General features: G+C 47.3%; 1 pseudogene; it reads right to left on the bottom strand.

Moving 5' to 3' along the window:
* LOC112105274 overlaps positions 1–7,928 on the bottom strand; it is a 30,118-nt pseudogene extending 22,190 nt beyond the window's left edge.
* Positions 7,929–14,713: the final 6,785 nt, after the last annotated feature.

The following is a 14,713-nucleotide window of genomic DNA, read 5'->3' as shown; positions in this document are numbered from 1 at the left end:
CTCCACGCTGTTGTTTCCCAAATTTACCTCTCATCCCCAAACTATTACCGTCAGTCCAGTTCCACTTCTCCACCTATTGCCTATATTTTCCCCTTGGAAATCTCACAGCCACTGGAAAGTCAATGGGCCAAATGCATTTCTGATCCAAGATCACTGACTTGGTGGGGTTTCACCAGGACTAATTTGGTCCAAACACTGAGTTTATTTTGCCTTTCAAAACCATTAATATGTTTCCTATCTTCCAAGTTCACATCACTGGCATCATCTTTGACTCTTCTTCTTGCCTTTCCTCACATACAGATTCTGCAAATCCAGCCACTTATTTCTCTACAACAAACTAAGATTTCTGAGTAAAGGAAAGATTGGGAAAAAAGTATTTCCCCTCCTTGTGACCTTTTCTTGAACCACTTTACAGCCAAAATGGCAGAGGATTGAAAGCTGAAATTAGCAGGGAAACAACCCATATCAAAGGGCCTTTGAGACTATATCTACACTGCAGCAGGGTGGTGTAATTCTCAGCTCAGGCAGACAGACACACGTGAGCTCCGCTCAAGATAGTGCACTAAATATAGCAGTGTGGCCATGGTAGCACAGGCAGCCGCTTGGGCTAGCCACTCAAGTACAACCCCATCCTGACCCCATTTGAGTGGTCCAGAGAAAATTGGTTTTGATTTGACTGAGTCATGGGGCTTCAAAAAACATTTGCTGCACATGCCCAATCTAGTTTGTATGAGTCTTCCTGCTAGACTCACAGGAGGCACAGCTAAGGAAGACAACACCACGCATGAAGATACAGCTAATGAAACTGCACAGTGAAAAGTGTAGACCGGGGTGTAAGGGCTGGGACAGGGACTCCTCTCCTCCCTTTCTGTACACCAATATCCTCCAACCCAAGACCTCTTATAACTGGGTATATAACTCTTATTATATAGGTCACTTTGTGCTCTAGACCCACAGTTCATAAAAATCAACAGAAGGGAGAAGGCGAGGAACTGCTATACTGGGCACCTAGTCAGGTAGGGAGTGGTTGTTAAACACAAACTGGTCAGGGGGCATTCAAACCCCTGGCCCAACAAGTCAAAGGGTCACAGACCCTAGGACTCATCCACATAAAGCAGTCACTCAAATATCCTCCACCCCCACTGGTGAGGCAATCATTCAAAACACCCTCCCTTTTCCCTTCTCAGTGCAGGGAGAAGGAATAATTCCGTCACTTCTCCCCCAAGTGGGTTTCTCCATCAGTTTCTCTTTCTCACTGTGATGGAATGCATCCCTATATTCACACCCTACTGTAATAATCTTTGTACAAAATATGCCTTGTAATGTATCATTTGAAAACTAATAACTTACTGATAGATAATATCATGATAGAATGTACATAGCAATGTTATATATAAAGTTATGAATTCCCCCTCCATCCCCCCAAATAATGTTGATGGAACCAAGGAAAATCTGCATTTCAGCAAACAGATGTGAGAACAAAGAGCATGGAACTTCTTTCACCACCAGACACCATGTTACCTTCTGTACTGTTTGAATAAACTTTAACTAGGGGTAACCTCCATGAAAATGCATTTCAAAGGGTAACTGAACTATAGACGTGAGGGGAAAAAGACACCCCAAGTTCTCCCTCCCTGTCCATCTCTCTCTTTTTACTTAAGAAGACAAAAGAAACAGCTGTTGGACTCTGGGAGCAGATCCCGGCTTGAAAGTTTGGTCACCAATGTACTGAAAAAATGTGGTAAGAGACTTCACCTTGAAACAACTCTAGTTTAAGTTTAGAAAGTGTTTTATCTTTATTTTTGTAACCATTTCTGACTTTAATGCCTTATTACTTGTACTCACTTAAAATCTCTCTCTTTGTAGTTAAAGAAACTTGTTTTATTCTTTAATTAAAACTAATACAGTGTTGTGAATTGTTTGGGTAACCTCCATTTATGGTAGCAGACTGTTGTATGTTGATCCCCTTAGAGGGGCAATGGACTGTCCAGGAGAGGTCTGGATTGCGGAGAACACATTTTTTGGGGTGTGGAAATCTGGGAATGGAAGTCTGTTGGGGTCACCCTGCAAGTAGTAACCAAAGCTGGTGGGAGCCAGGGTGTGGCTGGTGTTTGTTGGCAGGCTGCTGGGGTCAGAGCTGCTGGACCAGGGCTGTGAAAATACACAGAGACTCAGGGTGTGACCTGCAGGCTGACTGTGAAGAGCTTAGGTTTAGAGGCACCCCAGGTTGCAAGGCAAGTGGTGACACAGCCCCTCATTGGTCTGGATTGCACCCCATAATGTCCTACTTGCCCCTTTCCACCTGGGACAGGTGGTGTCTCCCATTCTCTCCCTCTCATGTTCATGACCCTGCTCCCCAGCAGCCCACGCCCCCATCCCTCTGCTTGTTCTGATCTCTCCAGGTAGCTCCTAGCTCCTCCAACTGCCCATTCCAAGTGCTATAGAACCTGCTGGCCCCAATATTCGGCCCCATCCCCTGCTAATGGAGCATCACCCAGAAGATTCTGGTGCCTGTTTGAGCAGCTGGAGGGAGGGGGCATCCCTGGTTTACCCAGGCGACACGGACTGACCAGTGCCCAGTGTTGGTACCTGCCCCGATGTTTGTGGGACACAGCCTGAGTTCAGAGGACTGCCCCACGTCCCTCTGTGCTGTAAAGTGGTTCTGTTAACAGCCCAGTGTTTTCCTACCGGGCCCATGTATGGGGCTGGTCTTGAGGCAGAGTTGATGCTGCTGCATACTTCCGGTGGCAGTCAGGTGGCCATACCTTCCCCCAGAGGACTGGAGCCTCCGCCATTGCACTGCAGAGCTGACAGCAGGGGCAGCACTTTGTGGGTCACCTACAAGCAGCTGTGACTGCAGCCTGGAGACCAGACAGCCCTTCAGTGCCCCATGTCTATCCGCAGAAGGGACTGTGCAGGGCCCCAGACCCAGCCAGCCATAGAGATCAGAACAGAGCAACAGAAAGATCTCTGATCAAATGTAGCCCTGTTGCCTGCACGCACCAAACAGCGGAGCTGACAGTAACAGAGACCTGGAGAAGGGGTCTGGTGTCTGCACTGGCCTGGAACTGCCACCACATTCCTTCCAAGCCCCTGTATAGCAGATGACAGTGCCAACTTGGCCCACTCATCCCTGCCCAAGCCATTACTCAGGGTTAACACCAGCCCAGGGCCAAGAAGTTGAATGTGCAAGTGACCATTGATGCTGGTGTTTGGACAGGGTGGGGGATCCTCTATATATGTATATTGGGGATTATTTTTTCCAACATGTATTACTTTGAACATTGAATTTCATCTACCGTTTTGTTGCCCAATCAGCCAGTTTTGTAAGAGCCCTCTGCAACTCTTTTGTAAGAGTCCTCTTGCAATCAGCTTTGGATTTATCTATCTTGTAAAGTTTGCAAATAATACAACTTCACTGTTCACCCCCTTTTCCTGATCATTAATGAATATGTTAAACAGTACAGATCCTTGGGTTCTGTCCACCCCTCTCCATTGTGAAAACTGACCATTTATTCCTATCCTTTGTTTCTTATCTTTCAACCAGTTACTGATCGATGAGAGGACCTTCCCTCTTATCTCATTTCTACTTATTTCCTTCAGAGCCGTTGGTGCCAAATATCACAAGACTCATGATAAAATCACTAGAGTTGGCAACACTATTGCAGGCCTGGGACATGTCTTAATTTAGGCAACATATTTAGTCGGTACAATACAGGCCTGGGAGTCAGGAGAACCCAGATTCTAGTTCCTGTGTTTGTCACAGACTTGCTATGTGTCCTTGCACGTGTCACTTAAGTTGTCTGTACTCTGCTTCTTTGCCTAAAAATATGGATAATAATCCTTACCCACACTTGTAAAATGCTGCGCGATCTTCAGATGAAAGGTAACGTGTTAACCTCAAGTATAATTATCATTATCTCAGGGCTAGATTTTTACTTTAGGCACTGCCCTGACCAAGCTGCACCACCCCAGCTGTAGTGTTGGGATGCATTGTGACCCTGAGCCACACTTCTGAGCCACAATTCTTTCCTCCATGCTCATGAGACCTATACCAACAGTATACTTCCTCCTCCTGCTGGCTCAGCTACTCTGGCCCATTCACTTGCTTGGGGTGGTAGTAAGCAGGTGAGTAGCCCCACTTACTCCTTTATAAATGAGCCAAATGTCCAGGTAGCTCACTCATGGATGTATGGGAATTTCTTACTCCCTTTTAGAAGTAGGCAGTGCAGGTAACAATCTAACCCTATGTTTATAAAGCAAGATATATAGGTAAACTGTATTTCTTAATAATTGTTTTGGTGTATAAATACTATGGTGATAGACATGTTACAAACAGCTATAGTAGGATACACTTTAATGCCACCCACACCTCATCTGGTTACAAGGAACACAACAATAAAGCAGGGATGGAAAGTGAAAGCAGGTGATGACTAGCTTTGGGTAATGGGCTGATCAGGGAAGGAAGAGAGAAGTGAAGATAGGGCCATAGAGCAGAAAGAGCCTGCAGAACATCAGCAGTTCTGTTACTGGAACGGACAGCTGTTTGGCATCATGGCACGAGGTAGTAAGACATCTTATGTAACTGAGTAGGTTTGATACGCCTAAGGCTACTAGTTTCTCCATTTGTGTGTACCTGTTGGAGGGCCTGGATACATACACAAAGCAGGAACGATGACATTATAGTTTAGATTAGTCATTGCATCTTTCCAGGTGCTTTTATAGCCATAACCATAGTATCAGAGTGCCTCAATCTTTTATTATATGGATCTGTACAACACCCCAATAAGTTAAGGAAGTGCTATTATCCCCATTTAACAGATGGGAAACTTCAGCACAGAGAGATTAAGTGACTTGCCCCACGTCTCACAGAGAGTCTGATACAGCAGGTACTTGAACTAGTGTTCCCAAGTCCAGTCTACTGCCCTAGTCACTGAGATATCTCCTTTCATTCACCTGGTGGCTGTAGAGTGGCAGTAACCTCTAATGGAGGCAAAGTCTCTAACGCACATTTTGGAAAGGATAGTACTAACAAAGAAGAATCATGAGCCACATTCTTAAAAGGACTATGCACTTTTTTGTGAAATAATTTTATTTACAATTTCCTTATTACCTCTGGCCAGCAATACTTGTGTTACTGTAGAGAAAGTAATTGTGCTATTAAGCAAGTACATTCAGATCAGTCTCCTTTTGTAAAAAAAAAAAAACCAAAAAAAACCCCACACCACCTTGAGTACACAATCTGATCACAATGAGAAAAAACAGCCCCCGCATGAATGCCTAGCTCCACTACATCCCTTGGAGAAAACCCACCCTCTGACAATAAGGCAGTCAGCATATCACAGAGCCACCCAACTTCCTCACAAGCTGATTAGCTGACTGCTGGTTACCTCTTGATTCCACTTCCCCTATCTGAGAGTGTGCAGGGAGCTCCCTGCACACTTCCCTCCATGTTGAGAGCTTCAAGACCTTGTATGAGAAGGACAAGGGAAGGAAACACACATGATCCCTTCCATCCCCTCACCCTTCTTCAGTGAGCCCCAGTCCCTTTTATTTCCTGCTTCTATTCCCACAGTCAAAAAACAAACAGGATTGGTGCTGAAGAGGTGACATCCAGTTCTGAAGTAAGGCTGATATTTACCAGTATGTCCTGACTTGTATTTCATCACCTTTTCTAAGGAATATTTCTTTAAATCAATAGTGCTCCTCTTCCGTCTTATATTTCTCATGCTGCCCTCAATGCAACTGCAGGGATGCTGGAGCAATTTTTAATAGTGGGGTGCTGAGAGCCATTTCACCAAACTGTAAACCCTATATATAACAGAAACCACTTCAAGCCAAGGGTGCTGCCACACCCCCAGCACCTCTCGTTCCAGCACCTATGTGCGATTCCCACCTGTCAGCTTTTTGGTGTGAAACCAGCTAGGAGTAGTGCACAGCTGATAAGATCAAGGTGTATGGATCAGCTTTCAGGGTGGGCAGGTACAAACGGTGTTTTAAAATGCTTCAAAATTGGAGGTTTACATTCTGAAATTTATCTACCAAAAATGATATCCCAGCCCTATGGATTGGCTAACATATCCTAAACACCAGATGTGACTTATATGAGGGAGCTCAATGTGCAAGTACAGTGATTTTTTATTATTATTATTTTTTAGGAAGGTTGGAAAGGGAAGCAGGAAGAACACCATTTTTACCTGTTGATTTTGTTTCCCAAAACACAATTAAGAGGCAGGAGAACCAGTGAAATTGTAGACATCTTTAGCACCTTTCTAAACACCACATTTTATTTCACAAGTCCCCCAGCATCTGGTATGGTACTGTATCACTTGGCAACAAAAATGAATGATTAACCATTTAAGGAAAGGGTGAGAGGAGTTCTCAGTATTAAAGAGCCAGAAGGAGAAAGCAAATAAAAGAAATGATAGCCACTCCAAAGGTGAACAACTTTTATATAAAGAAAACTGAGCAGTAATACAAAGAAGAATTTAAATGCGACCCAGCCATAATGTAGCCCAATGATTTCAGTGGGACTGTAGGTTGTAAGATGCAGCTGCATTTTCAGTCACAAGCCAACCCTCATAAAAACTCCTAGGTGAAGAAGGTGGATGAGTCAGAAACAATTTAGAAAAATACCTTTTGCTAGTAAAAAATGCCTCTCAGATTGTTTCAGGTTGGGCACTAGCCAGCTGCCCAAGTCACAGAGGGTGGCATAAGACTGGAGGCCCCTGAAACAGGGGGTTACAAGGGTATGTTTGTGGTCTGCCAGCATACACTGATAAGATGTCAGATAATTGAATGTCTGACACGGATTTAAAGAGGCTTATAAAGGGACAGCTACAGCTGGGCATTAGGGACTGAGAGCAGGAAGCACAGCCTATGGAATATTGGGTTTTGGCTTTGTTTGTCTGTTCAGTGACATCTTTTCACATCTACATAATGTGCCAAGAGTTAACAGATTCTTTTCCACCCACAGAAACAGGAAACTCATCTCTTAGCAACATGTGACTCCTAGTTCCCTAAAACAGCAAAGTGTTTTACCAGTCAGTTATTATTTCTCCCACAAGAATCAGTGTCACTGAGGAGAGAGGGATCTGAGTGAAAAGAACATTTGTTTCTATCTATGGGCATTAGGGGAGGCAGTTTCCCCTGCCATTCAACTCCCAGCATAAACCACCTCAAGTGACACATCTGTCTGTAGGAACCACACTCCAACGCCTGTTGAATCGGAAAGTTCCGTTGGCTAGAAGTCACCGGCCTAGTGATATCAGTAACAAAGGATTAGATAAACGCTGTGCAGTTTAGTGCGATTGCACACACAAATCTCTCTCATATGACAAATACCTTTCTCCTCAGCCTATAACTGAGACCTTCTGTAGTCTTGATAAATTAATCATGTCTATAGCTCTCCAACGCAGCTGTCCTGACCGTACAGAGGCCAATTACTTGGGCCCTCCCCTCTGCTGCCACCAGCGTGGCATCCTGCCCCGCACAATGACTGATAACCCAACTACCCCATCCCCTGCCCGCTTGGGTCCCAGTTCTGTTCCCTGCCCTGCCCACGCTGATAAACCGGACGCCTCTGCCCCTCACCGTGGCGTCCTGCCCCGCGTAGCTGCTGATGACTCGGGCGCCCCCCCGGGTGCCGCCGGTAGAACTGGCTGATGTCATAGACCTTCCTGTCGATCACCAGCCACCGCTCCTGCTGCGGGTGCCCCCGGCCCGTGCGGAGCCCGATCTCCTCCCAGGTGAAGCGCCGCGGGGAGGAGCCCGCACCCAGCTCCGGCTCCTCCATCCCCGCCTTCGGACCCCGCAGAGGAGCCATTCCCCCGCCCGCTGTCTCAGCGCTGAGACCCGCTAAGCCAGCCAGCTACTGAGCCGCGTCCGCTCCGCTCGATCATAACCAAACTGCGTACTGTGCGCTAACCGACCCGCCTCTACCGCGCCCTTCCCCTAATCTATCCGCCTAGACTTGCCCTGGGGAACCAATTGGCTCACGAAAGCCCACCCACAACTTCACTTCCCTAAACTACATCTCATCCCGTTCCTCAAGAGCCCATTGGCTGCCCCGCTCTCTTCAGTCCTAAACCAACTCACTGGCTATCCCAGCAGTCAATCAAATCCCAGCCGGCCAATTTACTACTTTATTTCTTAAAGGGGCCCACGTTGCTAAAATCACTCCCATTCGCCTTTTTCCGGAGTCTGTGGGAGCAGGGGAGAAGAGCTGGAATCCCTAGCCTGAAGCTGCTTGTGGAGGGACAGGCTCAGGCTGTCAAGTGAGACTATCCTGCAGCCACCAGCTGTGGCACCTGATAGATTCCCCTCTGAGCTTCACTAGCTAGGACAATACATAATGAAGGAGAGACAAGGTGGGCGAGGTAATCATTTACTAGATCAACTTCTGTTGGGGAAAGAGGCAAGCGTTCCAGTGACACAGAGCTCTTCTTCAGGTCTGTGTAAGCTCCAAAGCTTGTCTCTTTCACAGGAGTTTGTCCAATAAAAGATACAGTATTATCTCCCCAGCCTTATCTCTATTTCTACTCAGATATGTTAATATAAACCACTAAAGATAATGGGGTTTATGCATCAGTCACTGAGAGCATTAGCTAATAACAAGTAGGCTGCAGAGGTCATCGAATGATTTGACTAGCCTGCAGAACTTTTACTTCTAGTGATGATGCCAGGGGCGGCTCCAGGCACCAGCGCAGCAAGCACGTGCCTGGGACGGCAAGCTGCGGGGGGCGCCCTGCCAGTCACCATGAGGGCGGCAGTCAGGCTGCCTTCGGCGGCATGCCTGCGGGAGGTCCGCCAGTCCCGCGGCAATTCGATGGTGGGTACGCCGAAGGCGCGGGAGCGGCAGGGCCAGTGCTTCCATTAAGGCAAACTAGGTGGTTGCCTAAGGCGCCAAGATTTGGGGACGCCAAAAAGCTGTGCCCCCAATTTTTTTTACAGTGTTCCTGGGCTGGGCTGCCGGCGGCACACTGACACGTGCGTCTCAGACTCCCTCTCCCAGTGCAGCGGCTGCTCCATGCAATTATTGTCATTGCCAGCGGGGGCGGCGTGCTTGGGGAGGGGGCGTAGCAGAGGTGAGCTGGGGTGGGGAGCCCTGCGGCAGCTCCCCCCCCACCCTGAGGCACCCCCCCACCCCGCGGCAGCTCCCCACCCTCCCGGCCCGGGGAGCCGTGCGGCAGCTCCCCACCCCAGCTCATCTCTGGGCGGTGTGCTCGGGGAGGAGGCGGAGCAGAGGTGAGCTGGGGTGGGGAGCTGTCGCACGGCTCCCCGCGAGGGGGGGGCACCTCAAGGCAGAGGGGAGGGGAGCTGCCATGGGGGGGGCGCCTCAGGGCGGAGGGGGGGTGGGGAGCTGCCGTAGGGCTGGGGGGGGCGCAAGGTGGAAGTTTCGCCTAGGGCGCTAAACTTCCTTGCACCGGCCCTGTGGACCGGCGGACCTCCCACAGGCATGCCGCCAAATCCGCCTTACCAGCGGACCTCCCACAGGTGCGCCGCCGAAACTGCTGTGCTTAGAGCGGCAAAATACATAGAGCTGCCCCTGGATGATGCACAAAATAGAAAGAGCCCCAACATGGCTGTCGCAGCCTAGACTGAGTTTTCAGGGCTGGCAATTAAAAATGTAGTGTAACTCATGTTACATTTGATACAAAGGTCATTGAAAGACAATAAACATGAAACCCCATGATGCCATCTTTACAGACCCTTTTCAGAGTAGAACTACACTTTACATTACTTTGACCCAGACCATGATGAGTTTTAAAGATTGTTATTACCACCTTGAATTGTACCTGAAGTGAACGATGACCAGTAGAGTGCATGGAGCATGGTGTACCATATCGTATACACCAGAGGTGGGCAAACTGCGGCCCGCGGGCCACATCTGGCCCTCAGGACCCTCCTGCCCGGCCCCTGAGCTCCTGCCCCTGGAGGCTAGCCCCCGGCCCCTCCCCTGCTGTTCCCCTTCCCCCGCAGCCTCAGCTCAATGCTCTGGGCGGCGGGGCTGCGAGCTCCTGGGGCAGCGCAGGTGCACAGCTGGGGCCTGACCCAGTGCTATGGGCTGCGCGGTGGCGTGGCTGGCTCCTGCCGGGTGGCGCAGCTGCCTGTCCTGGTGCTCTGGGCAGCACAGCTGTAGTGCCGCCAGCCACCGGTGCTCCAGGCAGTGCGGTAAGGGGTTCAGGGAGTGGGGGGGGGGTTGGATAGAGGGCAGGGGAGTTTGGGGTGGTGGTCAGGGGGCGGGGGTGTGGATAGGGGTTGAGGCAGTCAGAGGGCAGGGAACAGGAGGGTTGAATGGGGCAGGAGTCCCCAGGGGGGCAGTCAGGAAGGAGGGGGGGGTTGGATGGGGTGGTGGTCAAGGGACAGGGAACAGAGGGGGGTTGGATGGGGCAGGAGTTCCGGGGGGGGGGGCTGTCAGGAGGCGAGAAGCAGGAGGGGTCAGATAGGGGGCGGGGCCGGGCCACGCCTGGCTGTTTAGGGAGGCACAGCCTCCGCTAACCGGCCCTCCATACAATTTTGGAAACCCGATGTGGCCCTCAGGCCAAAAAGTTTGCCTGCCCCGGTATAGAAATATAGTCTAATATACAATAATGTAGTATGTAGGTCCTAGTCCCAAGACGCAGGCAGGGATGGGTGTTTTGAAATATTGAATAGACATTTTGAAATGGCAATTGGCGAGTTAATACTGAAAGGCCACACTGAAAAAATACATGTTTTAAAGGAGCATCTGAATGAGAACAGGGCACTTGGCTGGCACACAAGAAGAGGAAGGGTGCTCTAAACTTAAGCATGGAAGAAGGGGCAAATACAAGAATGGGTGGAGAATGTAACAAGGAGGACACTAATGAAGGTAGTATTGATTAAATGTCAGCAATGAGAAAGGAGCTCAGCAAACAAAATGTATGACAAATGCTATGTTATAGGACAGTGGCTTTCAACCTGTGGTCCATGGACCCCTGGGGGTTCACAAACTATGTTGAAGGGGTCAGTGAAAGGTGACTATGAAAATAGAGTTTCAGATCCCAGAAAAGGCATTCAATTTTTCTGACCAATCAAAAATATGTGAATACTCCCACCTTCAGGTCAAAACCCAGAAATGTTGTTACCATAGAAGCCCACAGTTTAGCACCCTCTCTCACACTGCATTAAATGCCATGCCAAGCATATGCAACATTTCTAGTTTAATTCTGTTCAGTCAGTTTTCAGTCTAAGACTTTTAAGGTAGGGGTTCATGGACCACAGGCAGAATTTCCAAAGTTGTCCACACCTCCCTCTGAAAAATTTTAGGGGTCCGCAAATGAAAAAGGTTGAAAACCACTGTTATAGGACATAGACATCTATAGAGTTGGTGGTGGTGAGCAGTCAGACAAAGTAGGATTACCATATTTTAAGTGTCCAAAAAGAGGACAGTACACGGGGGCCTGGCCCCGCCCTAACTCCGCCCCCAGCCCCGCCCCTTCCCGGCCCTGCCCCAATTCCGCTGCTTCCCGTGAACATTTGATTCGCGGGAAGCCTGAAGCAGGCAGGCAGCAGGTAAGCTGGGGCTGGGGGGCGCAAGGAGGCGCGACCCAGTCTGGCCCCCCCGGCCGAGCGGCTCCCTCCGGCGGCCGGCCGGCCGGCCCAGGCCAAGAGGCTCTGGCCCCGGCGTCTCCTGCCCGGCTCGGCTCAGGCCCCGGGGCGCTGGCCCCCGGCCCCGCACCGCAGGCCCTGCACCGCCGGGCCCCCGCCCGGGCCCCAGCGGCTCCGGCCCCCGGCCGAACACCGCCCGGGCCCCAGCGGCTCCGGCCCCTGGCCGAACACCGCCAGCCCCTCCCTCCCTATTTTCCCGGACATGTCCAGCTTTTTGGGATTTCCTCCCGGATGGGGATTTGAGGCCCAAAAAGCCGGACATGTCCGGGAAAATCCGGACGTATGGTAACCCTAGACAAAGGAACAATCACAGAGTGGTGGGAGAATCCATCACATAGAGTAGTGATTCCAGGGTTTCTGATTCCAGGGTTTGCTGCCTTCCTAAACTGTCATGGACTGTTTGAGAGAGCAGGAAAAAAAACACCAAAAACAACCAAAAACCAAACAGTGTTTCACTGGTATTTCTTGCTGTTTTTTCAGTATTGCCAGGAGTTTCCTTTTTGTACTATCTGCATGTAAGACACTTCTTACTTGCTTACCAACACAGGGCCACTACTCCAATTCTGTTTATTTGTTAAAATAAAGTCCAGTTCAACCAGTCATGTGATATGAAAAATGTTACCCTCCATTTGAAACAATGTTTAAAAATCAGGTTACCAATAATTTTGTCTACAACTGTATACCTCATTTTGTACATTAGAGATAATTCAATTGATTTAGTTTTAAAAAATAATAAAAAACAATCAGATGGATTCACTCACCATTCTGATAATGAGATGTTTGTGCCTGTCTTGTAGACACAAATCTTTCAATCCGGGGATGAATGTTTGACAAGGACACTTGGAGCATCTTTCGCGTGCTCAGCCGGTTGCAGTATTTTGTTTTCGTTGCAGTCATCACTGAAAATCCAATTTCGCAGAGATATGTGGAATGGAACATGAGCAAAGTTTTGACATCTGGTTCACTGAGTTGTGAGTATTCACTTCTGATTTTGATCCAGAAAACAGATAGAGTCACTTAATGAAAGTGTAACTTCAGACCCTCATGACTTGAGACTTCCAGCAACTTGTCCTCCAATGATAGTGACAAAGAGGTCTCAGTTTCTAGAGAGGAGAATGGATCATGAACCCATTGTTTTCCTTTTCATGGATCAGAGTCTGATGGGAAATAGTCCTTGAACTTTTGAAGAGTTGATTTTAGATGGGATGCAATTATTTCGCATAGGTGAGGCAGATCCACATCTTTACTGTCATCAATATCTGGAAATGCAAAAGATGGGAACATGTCATAACAATCACGCCCGACTCTCTTTTTCCAGACTTGGAGAGTTTTTTTGTTTTTTTTTTTTAAAGACCACGATCTTGTCATCCAATACAAAGACACTCAACATAGAGAGATTGAACTGATTGAAGTGATGAAATATATCTGCCAAATATGCAAGTTTGGCGAGCATTGTAAATCCTGAAAGTATGCTGCCAGAGGAGACTTCTTTTGAGACAGAAAAGCTTCAAGTTCACATCGCAGTTCATATACTCAGTTTAATACTTTGCCATGGGATAACCACTGCACTTCAGCATATAAGAATAAATTCTGACCCCCTTTCTTAACACATTGTAGCAAATATGCGACAATTGAGTCCATTTGCTTTCACAAAATTCACAATTTTAACAACTATATTGAGGACATCATTAAGGTCTGGAGACAATTTCTTGGCTGCCAAGACCTCTCGATGAATAAAGCGGTGTTGCTTGAGCAGTTGGTGCAACTTCCATCACTCTTGCCACTACACCAGAATGTCTGCCTGTCACTGCAGCCACTCTGTCAGTGCAAATTCCAACATAGCGGTCCCACCAAAGTCCATGTCCTGTCACATACTCATTTAGGACCCAGAAGATTTCTGTACCTGTTGTGTTTTGTGGCAATTCTTTACAGCAGAGATCTTCATGAAATGCGCATTCATAGGCATAGGCGCTGCCTTTTGTTTTTGCTGGTGGGTGCTTTTGAAGAGGTGTGTGTGTTGAGGTGGAGGGAGAAAGAGGCGCTCTGCCAGTTGGGGGGGAAGGCTTTTTTCAGCATATTTATACACTTCTTTTATATTCTAGTTATTGAATGTGTGTATCATTGGTATCTTTACTATTTTAATGATTACATTGTTATGAACTACATAATTACATTATCATGAATTACAGCATATTAAAATCATTGCAGTCACCTACAAGCTGTCTTTGCTAATGTCCTAGTTAAAGACATTATGTCTCACTGTAGCTTTCTGGATGAAACAGTCAGCAATCTTATTTACATCTAGTTCCGTGGTATGGTCTTGATGCACGTTAAGGAAAGCTACATTATTCAGTTGCATCTGTCCCACTGATAACTGGAGATAATTTTTAAGTCTTCTGAAGCTGTAGAATAAGCATTCTGCAGTTCAGGATGATACAGGCACAGTGAGAAGGATTCTTATAAATCTGCAGTGCTCTGGAAGGGTTAGGGTTAGGGTCCCAATGCCGGCTACAAAAGTACCATGCAAATGCCTGTTCTCACTCTCTATGACATTGTAAATAAGAAGAGGGCAGCATTATCTCCTGTAAATGTAAACAAATTTGTTTGTCTTAGCGATTGGCTGAACAAGAAGTAGGACTGAGTGGACTCTTCTAGGCTCTAAAGTTTTACATTGTTTTGGGTGCAGTTATGTAACCAAAATAATCTACATTTGTAAATTGCACTTTCATGACAAAGATTGCACTACAGTACTTGTACGAGGTGAATTGAAAATACTATTTCTTTTGTTTATCATTTTTACAGTGCAAATATTTATAATAAAAAATATATACTTTGATTTCAATTACAACACAGAATACAAAATATATGAAAATATAGAAAAACATCCAAAATATTTAATACATTTCAATTGGTATTCTATTGTTTAACAGTGCAATTAAAACTGCAATTAATTACAATTAATTTTTTTGAGTTATTTGCGTGAGTTAACTTCGATTAATCAACAGCCCTACTTGCAACAAACCCATACTTATTGTAAGACTAATCGTATTTTTGATTGAAGGCCAAACGTTTCCTTTTCATG

This window comes from Terrapene carolina, unplaced genomic scaffold, assembly GCF_002925995.2.
Source record: "Terrapene carolina triunguis isolate 2854851 unplaced genomic scaffold, T_m_triunguis-2.0 Scaffold90, whole genome shotgun sequence".
Lineage (NCBI taxonomy): Eukaryota > Metazoa > Chordata > Testudines > Emydidae > Terrapene > Terrapene triunguis.
The sequence above is the reverse complement of the archived record's forward strand: the minus strand, read 5'-3'. Positions and strand labels throughout refer to the sequence as shown.